The sequence below is a fragment of the Sorex araneus genome, chromosome 10 (genome assembly GCF_027595985.1).
Source record: "Sorex araneus isolate mSorAra2 chromosome 10, mSorAra2.pri, whole genome shotgun sequence".
Lineage (NCBI taxonomy): Eukaryota > Metazoa > Chordata > Mammalia > Eulipotyphla > Soricidae > Sorex > Sorex araneus.
In genome coordinates this window covers 42921767-42948587 of record NC_073311.1, presented here as the reverse complement: position 1 = coordinate 42948587, position 26821 = coordinate 42921767, and positions in this window count along the sequence as shown.

The window sequence follows — 26821 nt, the reverse complement described above, 5'->3', positions numbered from 1 at the left end:
TCTGTCTACTCTCTTGTTCACAGCCTGTCTCGACCTCTTTTGCCATAACCTGACCCTGCCTTCCTCATGCTCCCTGGCTGCATCTGCAGGAAGCTCACTGCTCCTTGCTGGCAGCTAAGTATCAGGTATGACTTCCGAACACTGGAGCAATAGCGTCCCCATTTCCCTTTTTCTGCTCATCTTAAAAAGCTTTTCTTGGCTGTAGTAATGTACAGCGGGTAAGACACTTGTCTTGCCTGTGGCTGACCCAGGTTCAATCCCTGGTGTTGCCTATGATCCCCTGAGCACTCTCAGGTTGTACAAAAATGGAAAAAAATATATTGTTCTGTAGCTCTTGGGAAAAAATGAGAGACTTTCTTCTATGGTACATGATACTCTTTTAGCCTGATTTTATGCCACTTCCTCATGCCTATTACAGACTATTAGTTACAGCAGACTAACTGCATTAATTACATGTGTAAGACAGGCATGATTGTGCTAAGAAAATGTTTTAGAGTCCATAATGACCAAAAAAAAGTACTAAAGTGAATTTTTTTTTCTTTTTGAGTCACACCCAGCGATCCACAGGAATTACTCCTGGTGGTGCTCAGGGGACTATATGGGATGCTGGGAATCGAACCTGGGTTGGCTATGTGCAAGGCAAACTCCCCACCTGCTGCGCTATCAATCCAGTCCCTAAAGTGGATTTTTGGCTAAAATGCCTAAAGGTTAGGAAGAGGTAGAGTGGAACCAGTGCCCCTCTGCTGAGGCACCAGAATGAGTGGAAACATGACGTCTTTGACCATATGCTCTCAGTGGTCACCCTTTCCCGTGGTTCTGAAGGCAGCACATGGAAGCTGCCTGAGGGAAGTTTTGGGGCTGCTACCTTTGCCAGGTGCCAGCACTATTTGTGTTCACAGTTGCACTCTACAGCTCACTATAAGGAAGCTGGGAAATGTAGCCTAGCTAAGTGCCCAGGAAGAAGAGATGAGTTTTTGGTTTTTTTCTTGTAAAGAGCCACTTTTTTAAGCCTTAGAAAACTCAATATTTCAGAACCAAAGTGATAGTACAGTGGATACGGCATTTGTCTTGCATAGTGGCCAACCGGAGTTCCATCCTTAGCACTTCGCATGGTCCTCATGAGCACTATCAGTAGTGATTCCTGAGTCCAGAACCAGGAGTAAGTCCTGAGTACTGCTGGGTGCGACCTCCCCCTTCCCCCCAAAAAAACCTTGATATTTCAATGGTTCAGCTTGGTCATTTAGTATGAGGATAGTAACAGCACTTCAGTCACGTATGGCTGTTACAAACAATACATCTCTTGGTATCATAAAACTTAGAGCATTGCCTGGAACACACAACCCATCAAAGTTCACTGTTATCACGATTCTTATTAATTATCTTGAGGAATTAGCTTAAATGTTACTTCCTGTATGAAGCTTTTCTTCTCCCCTTTTCCTCCTGCCCATTTCTCTACCAGAGTTGTGTTGTTTTATGATTGGTCTCCCCTCAGCATGATTCTAGAAAGCAAGGATTGTGTTTGGCTATTTTTATATTTCAAATCCCTAGTATTGTTCCTGCAGAACCACCACCACAATTGCATGCATGCATGTTCCTGCTCCCTGCGAGTTTGTCCCTTAGTGGCCCACATCTATGCAGTCCCTAGCTCAGCCTCTTCGTTCTCTTGGTCTTTGACTCAGGTCTACCCCTGAAACTAGGGGTATTGTCAGCCAGGGAGAGCAAGTGAGCCAGGGTCCCTGAGTGTCAAACCTTACAATAGTCACCTGGAAGACTGATCCTTGTAAAGAAACTGTCATAGGATGGTTGACATTCCAAGCAGATTTGCAAGGACTGTGGACTATCAGAAGACTCTGTTTTTTGGGTCACTTCCAGCACTTAAAACCCCATGTGACCTCAGCACTATGCTTCTCCGGGGACCTGAGTCCCTTCTGTGAAGTGAGGAGGGACTGGTCCCTTTTTGCTTTGACCAGGTGTGTTGTCCTGAGCTACTGCAGTTACCCCAGGATTGGGGAGGGAGCAGAGTCCTGAGGGGGTGTCCCTGGACGTGGCAGCTAGGGACAGAGGTTGAAGGTTTACACCTAGCTCAGTACTTGAGTCCAGATACAGAAATATTACGTAGATGGTCACAGGGAGCCAGAAAGAATCTCTAACTCAGTCTTCAAGTACTCCTTTCCCCAGGGCCAACGACACAAGATTTCAGGGTCTTTGAGCTTGATTTGTTTTGTTTGGGAAGGGGACATTTGGACCACACCCAGCAGTGCTCGGTGATCACTCCTGACTTTGCTCAGGGATCACTTCTCATGGTGCTCAGGGACCATATGTGGTGCCGGGAATCAAACAGAGATTGGTTGCATGCAAGGCCAGCACCTTATCTTCTCTAGCTTAGCCGCCCAGCGACCTCTGAGTTTTCAGATCCCGATACTAACTGAAGCATTAGACTCCGTATCCAGCATCTAGTCTGTGGTGCTCAAGTGGTTCCTAAGGTGATGTTCAGGAAGGTTGCAAGTCTGATCACCACTGACCACCCGATTGGCCATCGCAGGAGTGGTGACATTCTAGAAACTGACCAACTTCCTGTCTTGCAGGCATGAGGCTGTGTGCACCTTCTCCAGCATCACCCACATGTGTCACTCAGTGTGAGCCTCATGCCTGTGCCATCCTACCATAAATGTGTACCCCATCCCCACAAGTGTGTGGTGTGTCAGGTACAAATGTGTGGTGTATTAGGCACCACAAGTCCAAGCCCAGGATATTGCAGCTACCACCACAACAAAGGGAAATGAATGGATGGGGTGGGGGAGAGGCGGGAAGAAAAACATAAAACGTTGGCAAACACTTTTAACGTGAATAGACTGTCCCCTGACCTGATTGACTGATGTATCATCGCCTCCATTGGTAGCTTCTGATCTAAGACTATGGCTAAATTAAATGTTTATCTTAAAAATAAATGCCCCCCCCCAAACAACAACTCCCCCTTGCTTTTTCTTTTGTCAGCCCACCCAAAGAGCAAAGACATTCAAGTTGGTCTTTCTCTCCCTCGTTCAACTCTGAATCAGAAGACACAAATTTCTACAGAGGTGTTGGCAGGACTCCACACCCGCAAGCCATGCATGCCTGGACACGACTGGGGTCTCCGAACCAAGAGGCTCAGACCGCATGGAGCCATCTGCCTGCCATTCCAAGGGAGTTTTCACTCAAGAACTGCCTGTTTTGGTCTGGGGGAGACTTTAAGGAGTTTGGGAACAAAGTTAACATTTGAGGGAAGGGGAGGAATTGGAGATGCGCCTGGCAGTGCTCAGAGCTTCCTCCTGACTCTCAGCTCAGGGATCCTTCCTGGCAGTGCTTGGTGGACCATGTGTGGTGCCAGGGATCAAACTGGGGTCAGCCTGTGCACAGCAAGCACCTTCACCCCGGCGCTATCTCAGCCCAAGGTGTAGAAAGTTTAAACTTTAGGCACCTCATCTGTATGGACCCCTTCGAAGGGAGGCAGGGAGAATACGGCGGCAAGTTGCATTTTCAGTTCTGTGGATCTGAACGCTCCCAAGCTCCAGCCCAAAGAATGTCAGCTTCAGCCCCTCACAAAATTTGAATCAGCCCTGGCACGTGAGAATGGGTGATGTCACACGTGGAAAGCCAGCATCTCAGGACCTGCCCACTGAGAAAGTGTCCTCAGCTGGCTCTGTTCCAGGGTGGGCCCTTCCCCCAGCCTCCCCTCAGAGGGAATAATCCTCCACATGCCCCGCAGTTCTCTTGGCTTCTTGCCAATCACTCACCAGGCTGCCAAACTAACTCTGTGAGGTGTGGCCTGCAGACACCCTCCCCCCCCATTCCGCGCCCCTCCTCCCCCCCGCCCGCCTGTGTTTTAATGACAGGGAAGCAACGTCTAGCCATGTCACTCCTCAGAGAAGCAATGCGACAGTCAGTGAAAACTATGCGTACATTGCCTGCAGCTTCTTGGTGTTCCCAAAGAATCAAAGACATACTAATATTTCGCCAAACACCTAACAGGACAGGAAGACAGAGGCTGATTGAAACAGTGCTGTGATTTTTTGCAAGTTTTGCAGGTTGTGAAAGAAATCACTTGTTAGGAATAATGCAGACATGCCCTGAAGCACGCGTGTGCCTCAGAATGATCCAAGGGCTCCAGATGACCCTAATCCTGGGTTTTGCCCATGAGCAGAGAGAACACAATCTACATTGGGGAGGGCAGCCCTTTGCATGGAGGCTCCAATAAGAACCTCAAAACCGGGGCCGGAGCCATGGCACAGCGGGTAGGGCGTTTGCCTTGCATGCGGCCGACCCAGGTTCGATCCCCGTCATCCCATATGGTCCCCCGAGCAGCGCCAGGAGTAATTCCTGAGTGCAAAGCCAGGAGTAACCCCTGAGCATCTCTGGGTTGTGACCCAAAAAGGAAAAAAAAAAGAACCTCAAAGCTACTTGGGTTTTTTTGTGCTTTTTTTTTTGCTTCAGGACAGAGAGACTCAAGGGTGTGTGAGCTTGACCAATGGCTCCTTCCCTGAGCTATGAGAAGGCCACAGGGACACAGATGCAATGTAGGTACAGCTGTTCGAGCTTGCTGTGTATAAGGCACCCTGGACATGAGGAGTGAACCAGATCTCCAGGCCATGCTGGACCCTCTCTGGTCAAGTGGAGAGATGTAACCATCAGGATTTGGTGGATTCAGTTCAAGCTCTGCTTTCTAGCAGACACATGGTTTAACTCTCCCTCCTTTGCCCCACATTGGCTGTTATGGTGGCCTGGTGGGTTTGAATTCATGGCCTCACACTTGCCAGGCAAAAGCTTAAAACCAATGTGCCATCCTTGGGGTCCTCGGACTGGGTCTGTGATTTAGAATAATCAGCTGGGAACATATGATCTCTCTGTGGACCCTCAGTTTTCCGTAGGGAATTATAAGAACATAAAGGAGGGGCAATGGCATGAGACTAGGAGAACAACCAATAGGACAAGGAAATCACAGAAGTAAACCAGGTTGGAAGGATGCCAAAGAAACAGGTAGATAAACACGGGTTTGGGTTTATGTAAATGCTAGGATTTCAAATTTAAAATGGGATTGATGTCACTCATCTGGCACAGTTGAGTTAAACACAGCAAATGCATATTAATAATTTTTTCACCTCTTGCTGAAAGCATAAAACCCAAGTATAATTTTGGTACTCTTATAGACTACTAATTATAACTTTTTATGAGTTTTCTATGATGTTTTTTGGCTTTTTTGGTCACACCCAGTGATGCTCAGGGGTTGCTCCTCACTCTCCACTCAGGAATTACTCCTGGTGGTGCTCAGGAGACCATAGATGATGCTGGAGATTGAATCTGGGTCGGCTGCGTGCAAGGCAAACGCCCTCTCCTCTCCCGTATTGCTCCGGCCCCAAGTTTCGTATGATTTTAATCACTAAAATAGTTTATCTTATTACCCAAGCAGTACTTTTTTGTGGCTTAAGAATGAGAATATTTATAAAGAAAAAATTTTTAATTAGCATTATTCAAAAAAGTAGTTATCGGTTCTGCAAAGTCTCCATGTATCTTTCCAGAAACATTTCCTGTTTGTAATCACTTATATGGTTAAATATACATTTTTTACTGGTGTTCCAGATATTTTCCAGGTGTTTAATAATAGGTGCATAATTTATATAACAAGAAAACATTTACTGAGCTTATTATGTTCTAGGTATTAAATCTGCTCTAAGCACTTCTAACTTAGTGAATCATTTAAGGTTCTCCCTAATGTATTTTAGGTGAATATTACTAGCATTACTATTTCATTGCAGAAATTGGGGCATTGAATACTTAGGAGATTTGTCCAAGATCACAAAGCCCCACCATGGCAGATCTGGGGCACAGTACATAGGATTTGGGGCCAGGGTTCTTTCAATATTCCACCAGGGTGATAGTGCAAAGGTTTAGAACACATTGCGGGAAGCTGGTTTGGATTCCACAGCACAATCTCAGCAAGAAGTGATGCCCTTGTACCAAGTTTCCAGTAGACTCTTGTCACTGCCAGGTGTGGCCCAAAACCCAAAAGGAAAAATAAACCATAGTATTTTATGACCTGCTTTTAAAAATAAACGATGGCTCATTATTATAAAAGAAAAAACATCCCTTGGGAAAATCTTTGCATAACAAGGGCAGGTAGTAATTTTCTTCTTGTCATGGGAAACAATTGAGATGAACACCATAGGACAATTGTCCTTTGTTCCAAGTAAATGAGACCAAAATTTCAGTGTCCTGTCTCAGAGAAAAACTGCATCCTGCTATGAGAAAAGAAGGCAGGAAACATCAGCAGATCACCTTCTTGAAGTTTCTTTGTTTAGAAATCATGCTTGTTTTCTCCCCTCCCTGCCCCCCTTGGATTTGTGCATTAAATTCGTTTTTCAATATTTGTCAGTCAAAATTTTTGTTTTGTTTTCTCTTTTTTTTGGCCACACTCTGCAGTCCTCAGGACTTGCTCTTGGCGGTGCTCAGGGTCGCTCAGGACTGAATCCAGGTCAGCCACGTCCAAGGCAAGTGCCCTACCCACTGTACTATCACTCCAGCCCCTACAGTAAAAAAAAAATTATATTAAGGTTTTCTTTTCCCCACTCCCCAACAGTTAAATTTATTTAATTTTTTATAAAGTTGTTCACAATTATTTATTACATTCAATATTCCCGCACCAATTCCACCACCACTACACCTTCCCACCACCATTCAAATTTTTCCAACCACCGCCCCAGCCCGCCCCAATAACAGGCCCTAAGTAATTTATTTTTTATTGCTTGTTCTCTAAAAATGATCAAACAAGATTTCATTAAAGAAATTGGGTGAGGATTATTGTATCTCACCCTGGAGTCATTGATCCCTTGTACGAGAGATTACTAACATGTTACAAGCTGAGTCTTGTGTGCTAATATGTTTTTTTTTTTTAATTGAGATTGGTTGCCTTCTACCTTACACCCCATCCAATGTGGTGTGTTACTCCTGGCACATCAGTGGTATAGAGTATGAGATGTCGCATTCATGGCTGCACACTCCAGGAATTCTAAAATTTTTAATAGGGTGATAGAGCTGGAGTTAAATTTTTAGTTAGATGGTGACTTTGCGGGTCTTGAGGCATCCCTGCAGCTTGTTGATCTCTTCTGAGATTTATCTGTGAGTCTGGATCATGGCCGGTTAATGAGCTTATATGGGGCCAGAGGCAATTCTTCATGTGTGTGACTGCCAGGCTCCCAGAGAACAGGGGAATGGGAGGAGGTCACCCATTCTCTGACTCATGAGAACCTCCCATCAGTAAAATTTAAATCCTGCCCTCTTGACACTTAAGCCTATAATTGTTAATAACCAATTTTCTTCTTTTTAATTTTTTTTTACCTTTTTGGTTCACACCTGGCAATGCTCAGGGGTTACTCCTGGCTCTGCACTCAGGAATTCCTCCTGGCGGTGCTCAGGGGACTACATGGGATGCTGGGATCGAACCTGGGTCAGCCCTACCTGCTGTGCTATCACTCCAGTCCCTTCTTTTTTAATTTTTAAAGACAATGTATTTGATTAAAAAATACTATAATTTAAAAAATTATTGATAGTTGTTTTTTCTCTTTTAACACTCTTATGAAAGCTAAAAAGAAACATATCCCTTTGTAAGAAAAATGAAGCAAAAACATATTTATGATTGGGTGTTGTGTTAGGGTATGCAGCCTAGTGTGATAAAATACCCTAGACCATGTGACGGAACCAACAGACACTTGTTTTCTCATAGTTCCGAGGCAGCTCAAGTGGGACCTGGTCAGGGGCCTATTGTTGGCTCGAAGATGGCTGCTTCCAGGTATGTGGAAGCTATGCATGGTTGAGAAAGGAGCTCTGTTCTCTTGTCTAATAAAAACATGCATCTCAGCACGGGTGCTCCACCCTCACGACCTCATTCAAATCAGATTATCTCCACTCCCTAACGCTCTCACACTGAGGATTAGGGCTTCAACACACAAATGGGGGAAACAAGCATTCATTCTGCAGTGAACCTTGTTATAGGCTCATAAATTCTGTCCTACAGGAAAGGATAAAAGGGAGCAGAGCACCTCACCTTCTATCCTCTATATTGTAGCACTCTTGCACTGTCGTCTGGATTTGCTTGAGCAGGCTCTAGTAACGTCTCCATTGTGAGACTTGTTACTGTTACTGTTTGTTACTGTTTGCTACTTGTTACTGTTTTTGGCATATCAAATACGCCATGGGTAGCTTGCCAGGCTCTGCTGTGTAGGCAGGATACTCTCAGTAGCTTGCCAGGCTCTCTGACAGGGACGGAGGAATTGAACACAGGTCGGCCGCTATGCTATCACTCCAGTCTCAAGTGTAGTATCCCTAACTTAGATTGTAGAAAAAAAATTAACTGGTTAATTCCCATAGGCACTGGGCTATTTTAAAAGGATGGTTACAAAACCTTGGCCCTAGCTGAGAGATGGAAGCTAGGCAGGTCTTAACTGTATCTTGGTTAGTAAAGCCCCCTAGGGTAGTGGTATCTTTGGCTCATCTGTTATCTCTGTGTCTTCATTTTCCTTCTCACTGAAAGAACAAAAATTGATACAAAATTTTGCTCAGAGAGGGGCTATCTTTTAAATTTTGGCAAGTTTCAGACTAATTCTACCTTCTCATACTATTATATATACATATTCTTATGTAGTTTGCCGTTATGTGTGTTTTTTCTCAATTCTGGATATAGAGTTTGGATTAGGGAAGTGACAAAAATATGTACAGAAAGCCTTCAATTCTGGGATTTCTTTTTACTCCCTTGGATCATTTTTGCTGTGTTCCTGCCACTGTTTCATGTTGAAGGAATACTGTGGTAAACTCTCCAGGCAAAGTCGATCTTCCTATGCTGTTTACATCCTGCAATTTTCGATAAACATTGCTGACGTTTCTAAGACTTTGTGGTACCTCAGAAGCATGCTGAAGGAAGCCACAACATAAACGTGAACTATCCATTTTAGCACACCCATTTCAGTTGAGGATTTAACTTGGAGTGGGGCAGGAGATGGTAGGGCTGGAGAGTGGTTGGATCACACCCAGCAGTGCTCAGGATATTCTTGGCTCTGTGCTCAGGAATGACTTATGCTGGTGCTTGGGGGAACATATGCGATGGCAGGAATAGAACCTGGGTTGGCCACATGCAAGGCAAGAGCCTCACCCACTGTACTATCTCTTTGGCCTGTTGGTGGGGGATTTAAAAGTAGAAGAGTGATCATGGTGTCTCCCCTGCCAGGTAAGCATAGAAGCCAGCCTCTCATGCTGGGGGAAAAGGCAGCTCAGGTAAAGAAGAGACCACCAACTACAGGATGCTAGGAGGGCCCGTTCGGGATAAGAGATGCGGGCTGAATGTAGACTATAGACCGAACATGATGCCCACTTAATACCTCTTACTGCAAACCACAACACCCAAAAGGAAAGAGAGAACAAAAGGGAATGCCCTGCCACAGAGGCAGGGTCGGGGGTAGGGTCTGGGGTTGGGGTGGGGGGAGGGATGCTGGGACCATTGGTGGTGGAAAATGGGCACTGGTGAAGTGATGGGTACTTGTATGACTAAAACTCAAGCACGGAAGTTTTGTAAGTCTGTAACGTACCCCCATGGTGATTCACTAATAATAATTTTTTTAAAAGTGGAAGAGTGCGTGTTCCTCTGAGGAGGGTATTAAAGGGCTATTTCTTCAGCTCTCTTTTGAACAAAGGACTTGAAGCCCCTTCCCACTCCACCTCATCCCCTATTTCAGACTGGCCCTGTTCCTGTAAAGGGGGAAAACTGTATGACTCCAATTTATTGCCTGCCTGTGTCATAGGTTGGAAAGAGTAAGCATCGCCTTGAGATAGGACAAAGGGCCAATAGACTGATGAGACTTTGGGAAAGAGGTGAGAGGAGAGGGGGTCCAGGAGAAAGGATGCCCAGTGAGAAAGATGGGGTATGGACTGAGAAAGAGCTCAAGAAAGCATCTCTGAGCCTGATGGATGAATGGATTCCTCCCTTCCCTCCCCCTCTTCTCCCTCCCTCCTTCTCTCTCTCTCTCTCTCTCTCTCTCTCACACACACACACACACACACACACACTCAAGCAAGGCTTGAGGTGAAATGATCACTGGACAGTGGTCCTTTTGCCCCCTTCTCCTTTTTCATATCTTTTCCAGAGCATTCAAGGTTTAAGACATAAACACTGAGAATACTATGGCCGCACTGCCCCTGCCTGCCCACTGGTCCTGTGGTTGTGACTTGTGTACTGAATACATTGAGTTTTCTTCCCTAGAACTTCTGGCCAACACCAAGTTCTGGTAACTTCGGCAATAATTTCAATTGTCCCTGATATTATAATTTTTAAGTAATATGTCCAGGCTTTTTATATTCTTTTCCAAGAAAGTTTTCCTTCAAAGTTAAAAAAATAAATATAAAAAGTTTAATATGATAATGGCTTTTAAATTTTTTTTAAATGATTGAACAAAGTGAAACTTTGCGAGTTTAGAAATGCAAACTCCGAGTCTTGAGGGGGTATTTTAAGAACTCTGAAGTTTCAGTGGGTGGTGAGAGAAGCAAAGAGGATTAAATCAAGTTTCTATGCTTAAGTCTTTAATGAAATTAGAGTTGGCACTATTTCTTTGACCCCAAATCCCAGCTGTATTGTGAGAACAAGGTGGAGCCATTGTCAAAAATTACCTGTCCTTTGTTTAACCAGTGAGTGTAAAGTAACTTAATAAGGTTTTGCAAATGTCACAGGATTTATACTTGGATGGGATTCCTTCTGTTATGGGTTGAGTTGTGTTCCCCTTAAAACCTTATGCCCTGACCTTGTTTGGACAAAGAATCTTTACTATATGATCAGGTTCAAACGAGGTAATTAGGGAAAACCTAAATCAAAATGACCAATGTCCTTATAATAAAATGCTTGGGAATCTGGAGATGGCCACACAGAGAGAACAGCAACACCTACATACCAGGAAGATAGCTCCCTCATGGCCCTGGGGAGGAACTATCTCTACCTACATTTGAGACTTCTAGCCTCCCCAGTTTGCGACAATTTATTATAGGAGTGCTGGTAAATGAATATACCTTCTGATATAGATGTTTTCTCATTTCCCAGAAAGGTCATTATAAACTGCATAGATGAGACTTTCAGTAGCAGAGACCTGGCAATCTCCTCTTTATGTTTCCGTGTTCAAATGTTCTGGTCATTAAATTAGGGTCCGCATTAGTGCAACATGACCTCATCTCAATTATAAGTCGGGTCATCTATGCAGAATATAGAACCTAGAACCTAGGATTTGAACTTATTTTTTAAGGATCCTCAAGTCCATCCACAACAGACAGGCAATCCTATATAAATCTTCTACATAAACTCACAGTCCTGTCACCAGTGCCTTTCTGCTTTGTTTCTACCTCCTAAGATCATCCAGGGACCTTCCTGAATCAACAGCCTAAGTTTTCAACTGTCTCCTCCACTGTTTGTTGCCATGTCTCCTCTGTCACCTCTGCTTTATTCTCTTTTTATTTCAGAAGTATCTGGATAGGGTTGTCCGACAAAATGCTGGATATACCATTAAATTTGAATTTCATCCAAGTAATACACTTTTTTTTTTAAAAATGAAAGTACGTCCCAAATATTGTTTCTGGGTGTCTATTTGATAAATCTGGCAGTCTAAGTCTTGCACCTGCTTTAATTATCTGGATGTACTTTAGGTCATGCTATAGACACGGTTTCTAATTTTCTGTTTATTTGTTTATGTTTTTAAGCCACATCTGGCTGTGCTCAGGGCTTACTCTTGGTTTGCACCCAGGGATTGCTCCTATGTGCTCAGGGGACCATATAGGGTTCCAGAGATCAAACCAGGGTTGGTCACATGCTAGGTAAGTGCTCTGCATGCCGTACTCTCTCCGGGCCCTAGAAAGGGGCTTCTTAAACTTTTTTCCATTCACAGCCCACTCTTGCACAAGAAAAACAACATGGGTTAGCACTGCCAGAAATACCTAGGATTCATTATGCAATTGACTTTGAATTAGTTCTTTGTTATGGAGCATTCAGAAACCTTCCACTCTTGCCAAATTTGTCCCCACCTTCACATTTAATCACATGACTCCTTATGGGGAGGTCTCAGCCCACAGTTTTAAGAAGGTAGGCTTTATAGATAAGGTATGTGTTCTGTTTTATATCACATCTAATTATTTACACCTGATCTATTTTATTCACTGAAGTAACATACCTGCTGCCTTGTAAGCATTTCAGTTCACGGCACCTAAAGTTCAAGGTCAATTAGATGGTGAAAGCTGTTGAAATATGACCTGAGACTAAACTAAGTCAAACAAACCATTATGATGAAGAGAAGGGTGGATATGAAAGCCTTTAACTTGTATAATAAAGTAGTCAATGTCTGTTTGAATGACTAGAGTTTCAGTACCTGGGAAACCAAATGAAGCCAATAACCAAGACAAGAATATAGGAACAGCAAAGGTGCGGGGAAGGTGGGAGGTGGTGGAGAGCGTGATATCTTTGTGCTTAAACATACTGTATTTGAGGTGTTCTATACATGATTTTCATGTATGGTGCTCAGGAAGGAGATAGTATGAGGATTTAGTCTTATGCCTGTCTTAAGAAATAGAAATATAGATATGAAAGTAGTTAAAAGTGTCTAAAAAGCTAAACTATGAGGAGAATATTGGTCTTGTGTAAGACAAATATTTGAAGTGTGCAGTGGAAGGAAGCTAGCACATTTAGGAAGCAGATGAATCAGAGTGAGCCTTTTGGTCTGGGTTTGGTGGAGGTGGTTCTTTCGCTGGCTTCTCCTGGACTTATTGCAACTCTCAAGCATTCTGCTTCTGCAAGTGCTCTGCTGACTTTTGTTGTGTCATATTTACCAGTGTTACTGGACAAAGTAAGTCACATGGCTGACCCAGACACCATGAATCAAGGAACAGAGTCTACTACTCTGGAGTATCTCTATGATCATCTTGTAATGACATAGATGGCAAGAGGGAAAAAAAACTCGTGACCTTTACAATTTACTAGATAATATTATTATGCCTAATTCATAGGTAGGAGCATGAAAGCAGAGAAGGTTTAAATGATTTGCTAAGCTTGGAAGGCTGGAAACTGGCAGAATCAGGATTTGAACCCTGGACTTGTGACTGAGCTCTCTTACCACCTCTTTTAATATTCACCTGTAATAAGAGGCACTCAAATAAATCGGCTCTTCTTTGAACAAAAAAGAAAAACAACAACAAGAAAGCATGTCAGAAACTATTATTTTAATTTTATTTATTAATTAAAATATTTTATTATTGAATGTCTGTGAGATAGACCATTACAAAACTGGTCATGATTAGGTTTCAGTCACACGGTGCTCCAGCACCTAGCCTTCCGCCAGTGTGTATTTCCCAGTGTGTATTTCCCAGTTTTCCTCCCGTCACCTCCCATCCCATTCCCAGTCTGCCTCTATGGCAGGCACTTCTCTCTCTCTCTCTGTCTCTCTCTGTGTCTCTCTGTCTCTGTCTCTCTCTCTCTGTACTGTGGTTAGCAACACAAATACTGAAAGGTTATCCATTATACCCCTCCACATACTTTCAATACTCAGTTCTTATCTAGTATGATAATTTCCAGTCATTATTGTCATCCTGGTCCCTACTCTATCTCACCTACCCTCTGCCCCACACACACCTGTGGTTGATTCCAACCATTGGCCAGTCCTCCTAGTCCCTGCTTTCCCTGGCTGTGAATATGTCTTCTCCTATGTATATTTTTATATACCACAAATAAATGCACCCATTCTATATCTGTCCCTCTCTTTCTGAATCATTTTACTCATACTCTCAAGTCCATTCATCTATAGGCAAATATCATGACTTCGTGTTTCCTAACAGCTGCATGGTATTCCATTGTGTAGATGTGCCATAGCCTTTTTATCCATTCATCTGTACTCAGGCACTCAGGTTGTTTCCAGATTCTGGATATTGTGAATAATGCTGCAATGAACATAAGAATTCAGATGGTATTTCTACTGTGTGTTTTGGGTCTCCAGGTATATTTCCAGAAGTGGTATTGCTGGATTAAATGGAAGCTCAATTTTTAGTTTTTTGAGGAATATCCATATTGTTTAATTTATTTATTTTTAAATTTTAAAAATTTTATTGAATCACTGTGAGATAGTTACAAGCTTTAATGTTTGGGTTACAATCACACAATGATCAAACACCCATCCTTCCACCAGTGCACATTCCCCACCACCAATATCCCCGGTATACCCCCATTTCCCACCCTCCCCCTGCCTCCATGGCAGACAATATTCCCCATACTCTCTCTCTACTTTGGGCATTATTGCTTGCAACACAGACACTGAGAGGTCATCATGCTTGGTCCATTATCTACCCAATACCCATCTGATAAGGATCAATATCCAGGGTATACAAGACACTAGTAGAATTGTACAAGCAAAAAACCTCCAACCCCATCAAAAAATGGGGAGAAGAAATGAACAGAAGTTTCCTCAAAAAAGAAATACAAATGGCCAAAAGGCACATGAAAAAAATGCTCCACATCACTAGTCATCAGGGAGATTCAAATCAAAACAACAATGAGATATCATCTCACATCACAGAGACTGGCACACATTCAGAAGAACAAAAGTAACCAGTGCTGGCTTGGATATGGGGGGAAAGGGACGCTCCTTCACTGTTGGTGGGAACGCTGACTGGTCCAGCCTTTCTGGAAAACAATATGGACAGTCCTTCAAAAACTAAAATTGAGCTTCCATATGACCCCGCAATACCACTTCTGGGAATATATCCAGAGGATGCAAAAAAGCACAGTAGAAATGACATCTGTACCTATATTTCATATTGTTTTTCAAAAAAACTGAGCCAGTCAGCATTTCCACCAACAATGAAGGAGAGTCTCTTTCTCCCACATCCATGCCAACACTGGTTGCTTTTATTCTTTTGGATGTGTGCCAGTCTATGTGTGAGATAATATCTCATTGTCATTTTGATTTGCACCTTCCTGATGATTAGTGATGAGGAGCATTTTTTCATGTCATTTGGCCATTCAAATCTCTTCTTTGAGAAAGTTTCTGTTCATTTCTTCTCCCCATTTTTTGATAGGGTTGATGTTTTTTTCTTGTAAAATTCAACCAGTGCTTAGTATATATTTGATATTAGTCTTTTATTAGAAGAGTTTTGGGTGAACAAGCCTTTCCATTCAGTAGGCTGTCTGCATCTTGATCACTGTTTCTTTTGAGTGCAGAAGCTTCTTAGTTTAATGTAGTTCCATTTGCTTATCTTTGCTTACAGTTGCTTAGAAACCATTATTTTTAGTAGAATTGCTAACAGTGTAGCAAAATATCATGTATCTCTATCAGTGATAATTTTCATTGATTAATGTCATGTTTTTGAAGAACCAGAGATCATTGTTCTAAACTTTATTTGGTAAAATGTCTAGTAACAAATATCCTCAGAGCTATAAGGGCTAGATAAAAAACATAGGAAAGAAGAGATGGAAACCAATAACAAACTGAGAGATGTAAAACTAGTAATATATATATATTTTTTGCTTTTTGGGTCACACCCGGCGATGCACAGGGGTCACTCCTGGCTCTGCACTCAGGAATCTCCCCTGGCGGTGCTCAGGGGACCATATGGGATGCTGGGATTCGAACCAGGGTTGGCCGCGTGCAAGGCAAACGCCCTACCCACTGTGCTATCGCTCCAGCCCCAAAACTAGTAATATTTTTGATGGTGAAGTCCTCTTTTATTTTTTCCAGTGGTCATCAGTCATTCCTCATACATTAACTGGAGGTTCACAGACTGATTGATTCTAAGTCAGTTAATTTGAACTCACAATTTTAAGTGATGCTAAGTTATCTGAGGACTCACAAGACAAGGCTCAGAGTTCAGAACTCTATGGATATACTTCCCTTTTTTCACAATCGACAAAACCTGAGTGAGAAGACAGCTCTCCAGAGGAATGTAGGGAAAAACAGGGACTCTGAGATTCAGAGAAGGAAGTCAAAACTCTTAAAAGAGTTTCTAGAAAATAGTCAAACTAGCCACTGTGGTTGCTTTAGTGCATGTAGAATTATGGTTGGGAGAGGAAGGAGTTGTCATAAATACAGACTCCCAAGTCCCTTTACAAAGTATCCTGAATCATCAGGTTTACCAAGGGCTCTGCTGATAGGCTTTATCATCTACATACCCCCTAAATAATTCTGTTTCATATAGTATCCAGAGGAATCTATATTTTAGGAATCTATAGCACTAGCCATTATGTGGCACTGGAAATTGAACCCTGGATTTCATACATGCAAATCCATGTACTCTACCAACAAACTATATCCTTGGACCCATTCAATTAATCTTTTTAATGAGTTCTATTTTATAAGTTTACACATCTGAATTATGTTAAATTTATAAAATTGAACTTATTATTTATAAATTATAACATTAAATTTATTATTTATTAATTACTGCATGGCAGAGCCTGGCAAGATCCTTGTGGCGTATTCGATATGCCAAAAACAGTAACAACAAGTCTCACAATGGAGACATTACTGGTGCCTGCTTGAGCAAATTGATGAGCAACGGGATGACAGTGATACAGTGATACCTTTTAATTAGCACAATTTATACTCCATGTTATAGTTTACATAAAAATTATTTATATTTAAATTGATAATATGTCAATAAGGAAACCTACACATCAAGACATCATGTGTTTGTATTTGTTCATGTTTGTACTCTTTAGGAAATTACCATAGACTAGGCTTCTTTCTATTTGGCTTTGGAACTGCCCTGACCCTTTCAGAGTTGTTTTTTCTTTTTTAATTTTAATAAGTTTTAATTAAGTACATTGCTGTTTGAAACAGGAAACTTTGAACAAAGTAAAAGATTACTCTATTGATCACCTGTGAATAAAATCATTGAGGCTTGATTTCCATTGAAAATTTGGCATCAGACTAAACACTGGCTTAAGCCAAAATTTTCTCTTTAGTGTTTAAATGCCCTGAAAAACCTGTGTTATCTAAACGTCATTAACTTGACCTTGACACTGCTTATGTTGAATCCAACTTGGCTTATTTAGCCACTGCATTTATTGATAACTGCCCTCAGAAAGAGACACTGCAGATGACCCACCCTACGGAGCCAGAATTCCTCACCGGTAGACCTCCAATACCTCCACTAACCAGCCACCGCCACGCTCCAGGCTGCTTTCCGGACACTCAGGCCGAACCTCACGCATGAGTGAAGCCCCACAGAACCAGGTAGAGCAGAACTTTTTGACCTTGGACTCCAGGCTCAACGAGACCTGGAAACAAGATCCTCTGTCTGCCTCCTCCAATCTCTGGCGCTCCGTCCCAGAGATCAAACCCAGACAACCCACTCTACTGGAGCCAGATAAATACCTCACCGGCACACCTCCACTACCTCCACTACCCAGCCACCGCCACGCTCCAGGCTGCTTTCTGACCGTATAAGACACTTAATACCCATTTTCCATAATTTTTGCACCATATTTGTTGGGCTTCAAATACGATGTGAACCATGAGAACACCTGTAAGGGCAATTGGAGGCCATCCTAAAAGCCTCCGTCCCTCTCAGAGAGCCTGGCAAGTTACCCAGAGTACCCTGCCCGCACGGCAGAGTCTGGCAAGCTACCCATGTCGTATTCGATATGCCAAAAACAGTAATAACAATGGGCCTTATTCGCCTGACACCAAAAGATCCCCCAATATGGCAACATTAAGAAGGATGAGCAAGGAGAGGCTGATAAAATCTCAGGGATGAACTAGACTGCCAAAATGAAGAAAGACTAAAATGACTGTCAGTACTTTCAACATACGTATGCTGGCATCAGAAGCATCCATCGAAGACCTGATGGTACAAGCACAGAAGATCAAGTACAACATCATTGGTCTGACCGAAATGAGAAGGCATCAATCACATCACAACATTTTTGACACTGGAGAAGAACTGTTCCTCGGAACATGTGACAACAGTTCCGAGGCATCAGTGGCATCGGTGTCCTTGTCAACACAAACTTGGCATGAGCATTGAGTCATTCGAATGCCTAACAACCTGAATCGGATGATTATACTTGAATAGATGTGGCTCACTGCTGGCGGTTTCTACAGTTTCTATCTTCGTCGTCTACACACCAACATCCAACTACGATGAAGAAGAAATTGAGAAGTTCTACATGGAGCTGGAAAAGTTCTGTAAAGAAAATGACATCTTCTACATGATCATTGTTGGTGATATAAGTGCCAAGATAGGACCGAGAAGGTCTCCCAAAGAACTCCACATTGGGTCCCATGGTCTAGAATGGAACGAACAGGGTGAGAGACTTTCTGAGTTCATCATGTCGACCAAGACCATCCATGGTAATTCACAGTTCCAGAAGGCTGAATCTAAACATTGGACATGGGAGTCTCCCAGTGGACAGTTCCACAAAGACATTGATCACATCATATTCAATCAAAGGTTTTGATGATGTTGCTGTTGTCCCAAAATTCCAAACAGGATCGAACCGTCTCCTTCATGCAAAATTCTACTTCACAAAGCAGAGAGAAAGGTCTGCAAAGTTTAAGTTTAAGAAGAGAACTCCCAGAATGACCACCAACTGGGAGCTCTTTGGCACTATTGCAGCAACATGGGAAGATGCCGTCCTTGACAACATCAACGAGGAATATGATTGTCTGGTTCAGATCTCCATGACTGCGCAAAAAATGCCAAGAGTGGGAAAGTCAGATGCCTGTTTTCGGAAACTCTTGAGCTCATTCATTCGCCAACGTGGTTTGGCACAAGTCTCAGGCAACCACATCCGAGCTTGCAAAGCTGTGCAGAGAAGCAATAAAGGAAGACCTTAAAGAGAGAAGAGCAGCAGTGTTGGCTGATGTGGCAGAATCATCAGCTGGGAAAAATATTCGCCTGTCCTTTGCCAGCTACAAGACCAAGATGACTGCCCTCTGACGTCCTGATGAATCTATCACATCTTCCAGAAGGGCAATGGAGAGGACTATTTATGACTTATACCTGGATATCTTTGACAGCTACATCCACTTGCCCACATATCAAATTCCACAGGATGGGTATGTTATTCCCAACGTCCTCCCATCCGAAATCCAACACGCCATTTCATTGTTAAAGACTCGTACAGCACCCAGTCCAGACAAGGTCAGGCCCGAACACCTGAAGAATCTGCTGCCAGTACTCATCAATACACTGTCTCGGTTCTTCACAGGTTACCTAACCATATGCAAATTTCCGTCCCAATGGAAAACCAGCAGTACAATTCTGTTGTACAAGAAAGGAGACATCCACGACATCGGCAACTATCACCCCATCTGTCTGTTGTCCATCGTCTACAAGTTATTCACTTGAGTCTTCCTGAATAGCATAGGCAAAACACTAGACAAAGGACCACCATGTAAGCAAGCCAGGTTCCAAAAAAGACTCAGCACGATCGACCATATCCACATAGTGACCAGGTTCATTGAAGTTTTGTGAGAGTTCAAGATGCTGCTCTGTTTAACATTCATCGATTTAAGGAAGGCCTTCGATTCTATTGAGACTAAAGCTGTCATCGAAGCCCTAGCCAAACAGGGCGTTCAAACTCAGTATATCAAGATCCTCCATGAGCTGTATTATGGATTCACCACCGGGATCTCACTATTCTACAAGGAAGTGATCATTGACATAAATAGAGGGGTTCGGCAGGGTGACACAATTTCACCGAAACCCTTCAGTGCCACCCTCAAGAGCGTCATGTAATGACTGGAATGGGAAGGAATGAGAGTGAAGATAGACAGTCAGCAACTATACCACCTCTGCTTCTCTGATGACATCGTTCTCATAACACCAAACATTAGCCAAGCAGCACAATTACTGGCCAACTTTGACCGAGAGTGTGGAAAGGTTGGACTGCAGCTGAATCTCAGCAAAACAATGTTCACGAAAAACGAACTAGTCCCTGACGTTCCATTTGCTATCAATGGAATGAACATCTCTGAATGAACAGCTATGTGTAGCTGGGTCGAGAAGTCAACATGAGGAACAACTTGGCGCCAGAACTGCACAGGAGGAAGAGAGCGGCATGGAACGCCTTCAAGAGCATCAAAGAAGTGCCTAAGAGGACGAAGAACCTCCAACTCTGGCGCATCTTTTCAACTCCACCGTTCTTCCTACACTAACATATGCCTCAGGGACCTGGGCTCTAGGCAAACAGGATGAGAACACTATTTGGGTATCCCAAGGAGGAATGGAAAGAGCTATGCTTGGAGTATCACGTTTAACTCAAGTGAGAGAAGGAATCTGGAGTTCTGACCTCCATCCATGGTCAAGAATCAGGGATGCTGTCTCGTTTGCCAAGGCGTCAAAAATCAGATGGGCCGGACACATAATGCGATTCAGAGATGACCGCTGGACTAGATCTGTTAACGACTGGATTCCAGGGACGTCAAAAGACCACGTGGCCACCCACCTACGAGATGGTCAGACTTCTTCGTCAAAACCCTGAATGAACGCTTTGAGGCTCTTCCTGTTCCTGGAGAGAGAAGATATCATTGGGCTACACTAGCACGCAACAGGGACAAATGGAGACGTTACTGGCACCTGCTCGAGCAAATCGAAGATCAACAGGATGACAAGTGATACAAGTGATACATAGCTGTGTATCTGTGAACTATTTCTGAGTTTGATCCATGAGTTTTGTTTGTCTTTGTGTATTTTTTTGGGGGGGTCACACCCGGCAACACAGGGGATATTCCTGGCTCTGCACTCAGGAATTACTCCTGGCGGTGCTTGGGGGACCATATGAGATGCTGGGAATCGAACTCGGGTCTGCCGCGTGCAAGGCAAATGTCCTACCTGTGCTATTGCTCAAGCTCCCTTGTTTGTTTTTTTGTTTCATTTTTCATTTGGGTGCCATGATTTACAGTATTGCTTATAACAGAGCTTCAGGCATATTGTATTCCAACTCCATACCCGCTTTCCATGTCAGACCTCCCCATATGTCTCAAGATCCCTCCCATACCTTCCCCCATCTCCAAGGAAAACGCAAAGCTAAGGCCAACTCTCAGGGGCTGTTATCATTGCTCATTTCTCTTTGCAGAAGAGGTCCAGTGGAAATGATGCTACTTTGTGTGTTTGTGAACCAATATTGCTCAATATTCAGGAGCATAATTTGAAAACCAGTCTGCTGGAACCCGAGATTGGCCTTGCCAACTGTTTACTGGGAAATTGTTAATAAGTTAATTAATCGTAATGAGTTTTTATTTTCCCAACTGTGTAGTGAGTATAAAATAGTTGCTCCAATTAATTATTACCGTAACTTGTTTCAAGAGTAAAAAGAAATATAAAATATGCAATAAATTTATGCACTTAAGTGACCAGTACATAGCTGACACTGCAAGTATCACTTTCTCAGAGTGCTAACAGCTCAATCTTAAACTGGCTGAACGGATTTCCTTAGTGACAGTTTGAGTTGATTTAATATTCAGGCAACTCATGATGTCCCAGATGCTTAGTTGTGTATAATGCAATGCTAGGTTTGACCTGAACACCTTCCTATTTCATCTAAAGAAGGGGGCTTGGAGATAGTTCAGCATTTATAGGGCACCTGCCTGGAAGGTGCCCCCTCTGTTTGATTCCCAGCACCACGTGGTCCCCTGAACATTGCCAGTTGTGGCTTTGGAGGCCTCAATCATCAAAATGGGGCCTTGGTATCCCAGGCATGGCAGGGCAGGAACAGGATCAGAACACACCCTTGGACTCTTGCCACATTATTCAAGAATCATGATGGTATTAAACACACACACACAGTATAAGATTAATATCCAAGGACAGAAGGAACAGGTGCCAGGAGGACTGGTCAACAGGGAAGCTTACCACAGTATGTGGGAGGTGGATGGCAGTTAGGATAGTGTTGTATAACACTGGTTTATCCTTGCTCCTCCCTCAGGGTGCTTAGGCTTATTGAGTTATTGACCACAACAGTGCTCCCGAGGCACACCCAATTCCATTAGGCACTAATAATCCTATATTGCCTTTCTATTTACTTTATGTCATTTGCATGGTTTATTTAGCAATGTCTTTTTTTGCATAGACACAGGAAGACAGTTGATACTATGCTTTTGTAACAAGGGAGTTAGTTGGCTCCAAATAATATTTCCTTCTGAGCATCTGTCATATTTACCTGACTTAAACCTCAGTTGCCTTCACTTCCTAACACTCCCTAATGGAGGATCCCAGCGAGGGACAAGAATGGATCCAGGGCAAGCTATAAACTACCCTGGCATTGAAAAGGGACAAGCTAAGTGACATAAGAAGTATCATAAGTTAAGAGCATGGGCATGGAACAAACTCTGTCATGACCCAAAAAGAAGTAATTGAATAAGAACCCTGCTGGGGTTAGGAAAGAATAACCTGGGCTGAGGACTGTAGTCTGGGTTATATAGTGAGATATCCCCAGGAAGACCCACTCTGTAAGCTTAATATATCTCTTACTGTGTTCATATAAACTGATTAGAAATATTAGTAAGAAGTGAATTTGCTATGATTGGTTAAATGAGATGCTAGCTGAGGAGAGGAGAAAGCAATACACCCTATATGGAATCCCACCCTTGAGTGGATCTCCTGGTAATCTGGAGTACAGAACCCTCAGATGAGATTTTTGTCCCTAAATTATTCTCCTAGAATTCCCCTGAAGGAGTGGCTTTACCTCTGTTCATTGTTATGACAATGTTCAACCCTACCTATGTGGACCACCACCCTTCATGATTTCTATACAACTAAGGAGGGGAAAAAGGGAAGAGAAATTATTATGTTGCAAGGGAATAGGTCAAGTAAGGATAAAGAAAAGGGAAGAGAAGGAACTAGGCTGGGGAGAAAGGAGGAGAGAGAGATGACTATGCTGTAAGGGAGAGAGATCGACTATATTGGGGAGGAGAGAGAAATAAGCTGTCCACCAACCAGCCTAGGGCTCTGTTTCTCCATTCCCCTGGTCCTTCATCCATCCACTGCTGTGGGCCGGCTAGGGGAATGGTTCTCAGCCACTGAATGCTCGTGTCCTTTGTGCCCACGCTTCATTGAAACTCTCAGGATAGAGAAGGAACCACTAGGACAATATAGTTGGAACTGATCACTCTGGACAAGAACTGGGTGCTGAAAGGATGTAAAGGGATATACAAGATTAACCTCTCCATACCTATATTGCAAACAATAATGCCCAAAAGAAAAGAGAGAGAAAAGTAGGCGAGGGTGGGGTGGAGTGGCAGGGCAGGAGGCAAACTGGAGACATTGGTGATGGGAAACGTACACTGAGGGGATGGGTGTTGGAACATTGTATGACTGAAACCCAATCATGAACAACTTTGTAACTGTGGAAAAAAAAAGATTGAACTTAAAAATAAAGAACCATGGTGTAGCCTCTGGACCTGCAGAACACCGCTCAAGGGGCCACCTCCTCCCCCTAAAAAAAAATGAAACAGAAAAGTGGACTCTTTCCTTCTTCTCAGGAATGTTTATGTCTAGGTTTTGGGAGGTCCTTTTAACAAGAGCAGGATTCCTGACAGTGGGTGGAGGCTTTGCTGCTTAACTGTTAAAGTCTCTGTAAGAGACTCTGTAAGAATGAAAGATTCTCCCGGAACTTACATTTGCTTTCAGACCTGCGCTGGCCAGGTATGGTGACATCAGGTTGGAGTTCACTGTGGGGACATACAGTTCCTGGAATTTGCCCTCTGAGGTCCCTGTGACCTCTGTCCTGCTTTCCGAAACGATCCCCAGCCCCCCACCCCCCCAGCTACTCTAAGGTCAGAATAATGAGGCTACAAATTATTTACTCTGACAATTCTGACTCAGTTCCAGTGAAATCTTTTGAACGTATTATTAACTGGCCAGCATTGTGAGAGGGGACCAAGAGGTTTCTGCAGGGTTTTCCTTCTCATTTTATTGAAAAGAAATTCATGGGAGTCTTTGCCTTTACATCGAGGATGAGAATATGGAAGGGAGTAAGGGGTAAGAGAACTAACTAATTTTTTTCCAGCACTTGTTCTGTGTCAGACTGGACCAAGTTTCCAGGGACAAGATACACTATGGCAGCAAACACACACAGCTTGTCAGTGTCAGTGCTTTCTGTGCTGAATGATAAGAATAAAGGTGTGCTATGTGTGTGCTTGTCTATATCTAATCTTTTCAAAGGTCCCTATCATTTTTTAAACGCTATCGCCTTAGTCTCAGTTAAAAGCCAGCCCATAATGTTTGTGTCAGATAATTGATCTTGTCCTTCCATCTGTAGGGTGATGGCAGGAGTACTTCTTTTATTATGACAATCCTTTGAACTCAAAGAAGTTCTCAATAATGCAGAATGAATGAATCTGTGGGTATGATGAAAACAACTCTTTAATTAAAATGGTCCATTGATCTTATTTTCATTACCCATAAAACAGGACTCCCCTGTTTTCTTATGGTGAAATTTTGGCACAGAGGAGCTGTAGAAGGGGAGGCATGCGTGCCTGGGAGTTGACTGAGGAGGGAGAGACAAAGTGGGGTTACAGGAGGGACCATAGTGGTGTCGCAGGTTTCACTTCTCTTCACTCCTGACATAGTTCAGGTCAGGATTTAGAAAGGAGACGAACTCGTTGGAGACATCATCTCCTAGGAAGTGTGCATGCCTGGTGATACTTCAGATATAGATTAAACTGGTGATTCCCCAAGTGAAGTCCTTCTGTGCTACCTTCATAATACTTATAATATCTTTTTATCACCTAACTAGTGTTGGTTGGAATCAACCCATTTCCATAAAATTAGGTTCGTGATATAAAGGCGACCTCATATCACAGGCGACCTCATATAAAATTGGAGACAGGTGTAGATTGCTAAATATTTTATGTAACTCTGAAGCTAAATTCAAAGAAGTTGAATTCATGGAAAACAAAAAGTTTGTCAGAAAAATTCTGACTAACCTGAATTTCCTGACCTCTAGGCCTGAAACATGCTTCCTACTTCCAGGGATGCTAAAAGACCATCAGCAAACTGAGCATTTATTCTGGATACAGTCAGAAGGTTAAGATAAATTTTAAGCCAAAGTGATAGTCATCGGGTAGGTCGCTTTGAACACAGAGACAGGAATAAACCCTGAGCACTGCCTGAGGTGCTCTCCCCCCCCAAAAAAAAAACCTAGCAAAAATGTTAAAATGAATTTTTTTTTAACTTTTTTTTTTTTAACTTGTCCGTTTTGGTTCTGAAATCACACCTGGCTGTGATCATTGTTTACTCTTCACTCTGTGCCGGGGGATCACTCCAGGCAATGATCAGGGGACACTATGAATCTTGAAGCTTTAGAGCTGTGTGCAGGTCAAGTAACTTACCACTTTTATTTTCTCTCGAAATTATTTGTTTCCTTTTTTTAAAAAAAAATTTATTGTATTGAATCACCATGTGGAAAATTACAATGCTTTCAGGCTTAAGTCTTAGTCATACAATGCTGAAACAACCATCCCTTCACCAGTGCCCATATCCCACCACCGAAGACAAAAAAAAAAAAAAACCACAGTACACCTCCCATCCCGTCCACCCCCGCACCCCCCCACCCGCCTTGTAACTGATAAATTTCACTTTACTTTCTATTTACTTTGGTTACATTCAATATTTCAACACAAACCTCACCATTATTATTAGGAGCACCTCACTAGAGTCAGACCTGTTGTCAGACCTGTTGTGGACTGAGTCAGAATTTTCAGAGTAAATAATTTGTAGCCTCATTATTCTGACCTTAGAGTAGCTGGGGGGGTGCGGCCCCCGGGGTCACATCTCGGCAGTGGTCTAAAATGAATTTTTTTAAGAAATAAAAAAATCAATATATTTTTAACATCTGTCTGAGCCACCACCTAAAACTGTAGCACTGAAGCACTGTAGCACTGCTCTCCCATTGTTCATGGATTTGCTCAAGTGGGCACCAGTAAAGTCTCCATTTTGAGACTTGTTGTTACTGTTTTTGGCATATTGAATACACCACGGGTAGCTTGCCAGGCTCTGTCGTGCAGGCGGGATAGTCTCCGTAGCTTGCCTGGCTCTTTGAGAGGGATGGAGGAATCGAACCTGGGTTGGCCGCTTGCACCTAAAACTATGCCACCTAATATGTATTGAGTCACGCAACACATTTTTTGGGGGTGGGGCTGGCTATTGCTCTTTAATTAGCTTGTACTATATAATAATATAATTTTTAAAATTTTATTTAATTTATTTTTAAAATATATTTATTGAATTTTTTAGTTGAATCACAGTGAGACAAACAGTTACAAAGTTGTTCATGATTGGGTTTCAGTCATATAATGTTCCAGCACCTGTCCCTTCACCAGTGCACATTTCCCACCACCAATGTCCCCAGTTTCTCTCCTGCCCCCACCCCCACCATGCCTACCTCTATGGTGGCACTTTCTCTCTTTCTCTCTCTCTCTCTCTCTCCCCCTCCCTCTACCCCCTTCTCCCTCCCTCTCCTTCCTCTCTCTCTCTCCCTCCCTCTTCCCTCCCCTTCTCCTTCCTCTCCTTCCTCTCTCTCTCTCCCTCTTTCTCTCCCCCTCTATTTCTCCCTCCATTCCCTCTCTCCCTCTCCCTCTTCCTTTTCCTCTCTCTCCCCTCTTACTCCCCCCCTTTCCTTTTGGGCCTTATGGCAACACAACACATTTTGTCAGGGAAGAAACTTCTTGTGTTTGTGGCATTTGTGACAGACATTTTATTTTTAATTTTTTGTAGAAACACCAATCATGAAAAAACTTAAGAAATTTTACCTTTAGAAAGGAAAGAAAGTCGGTTACTA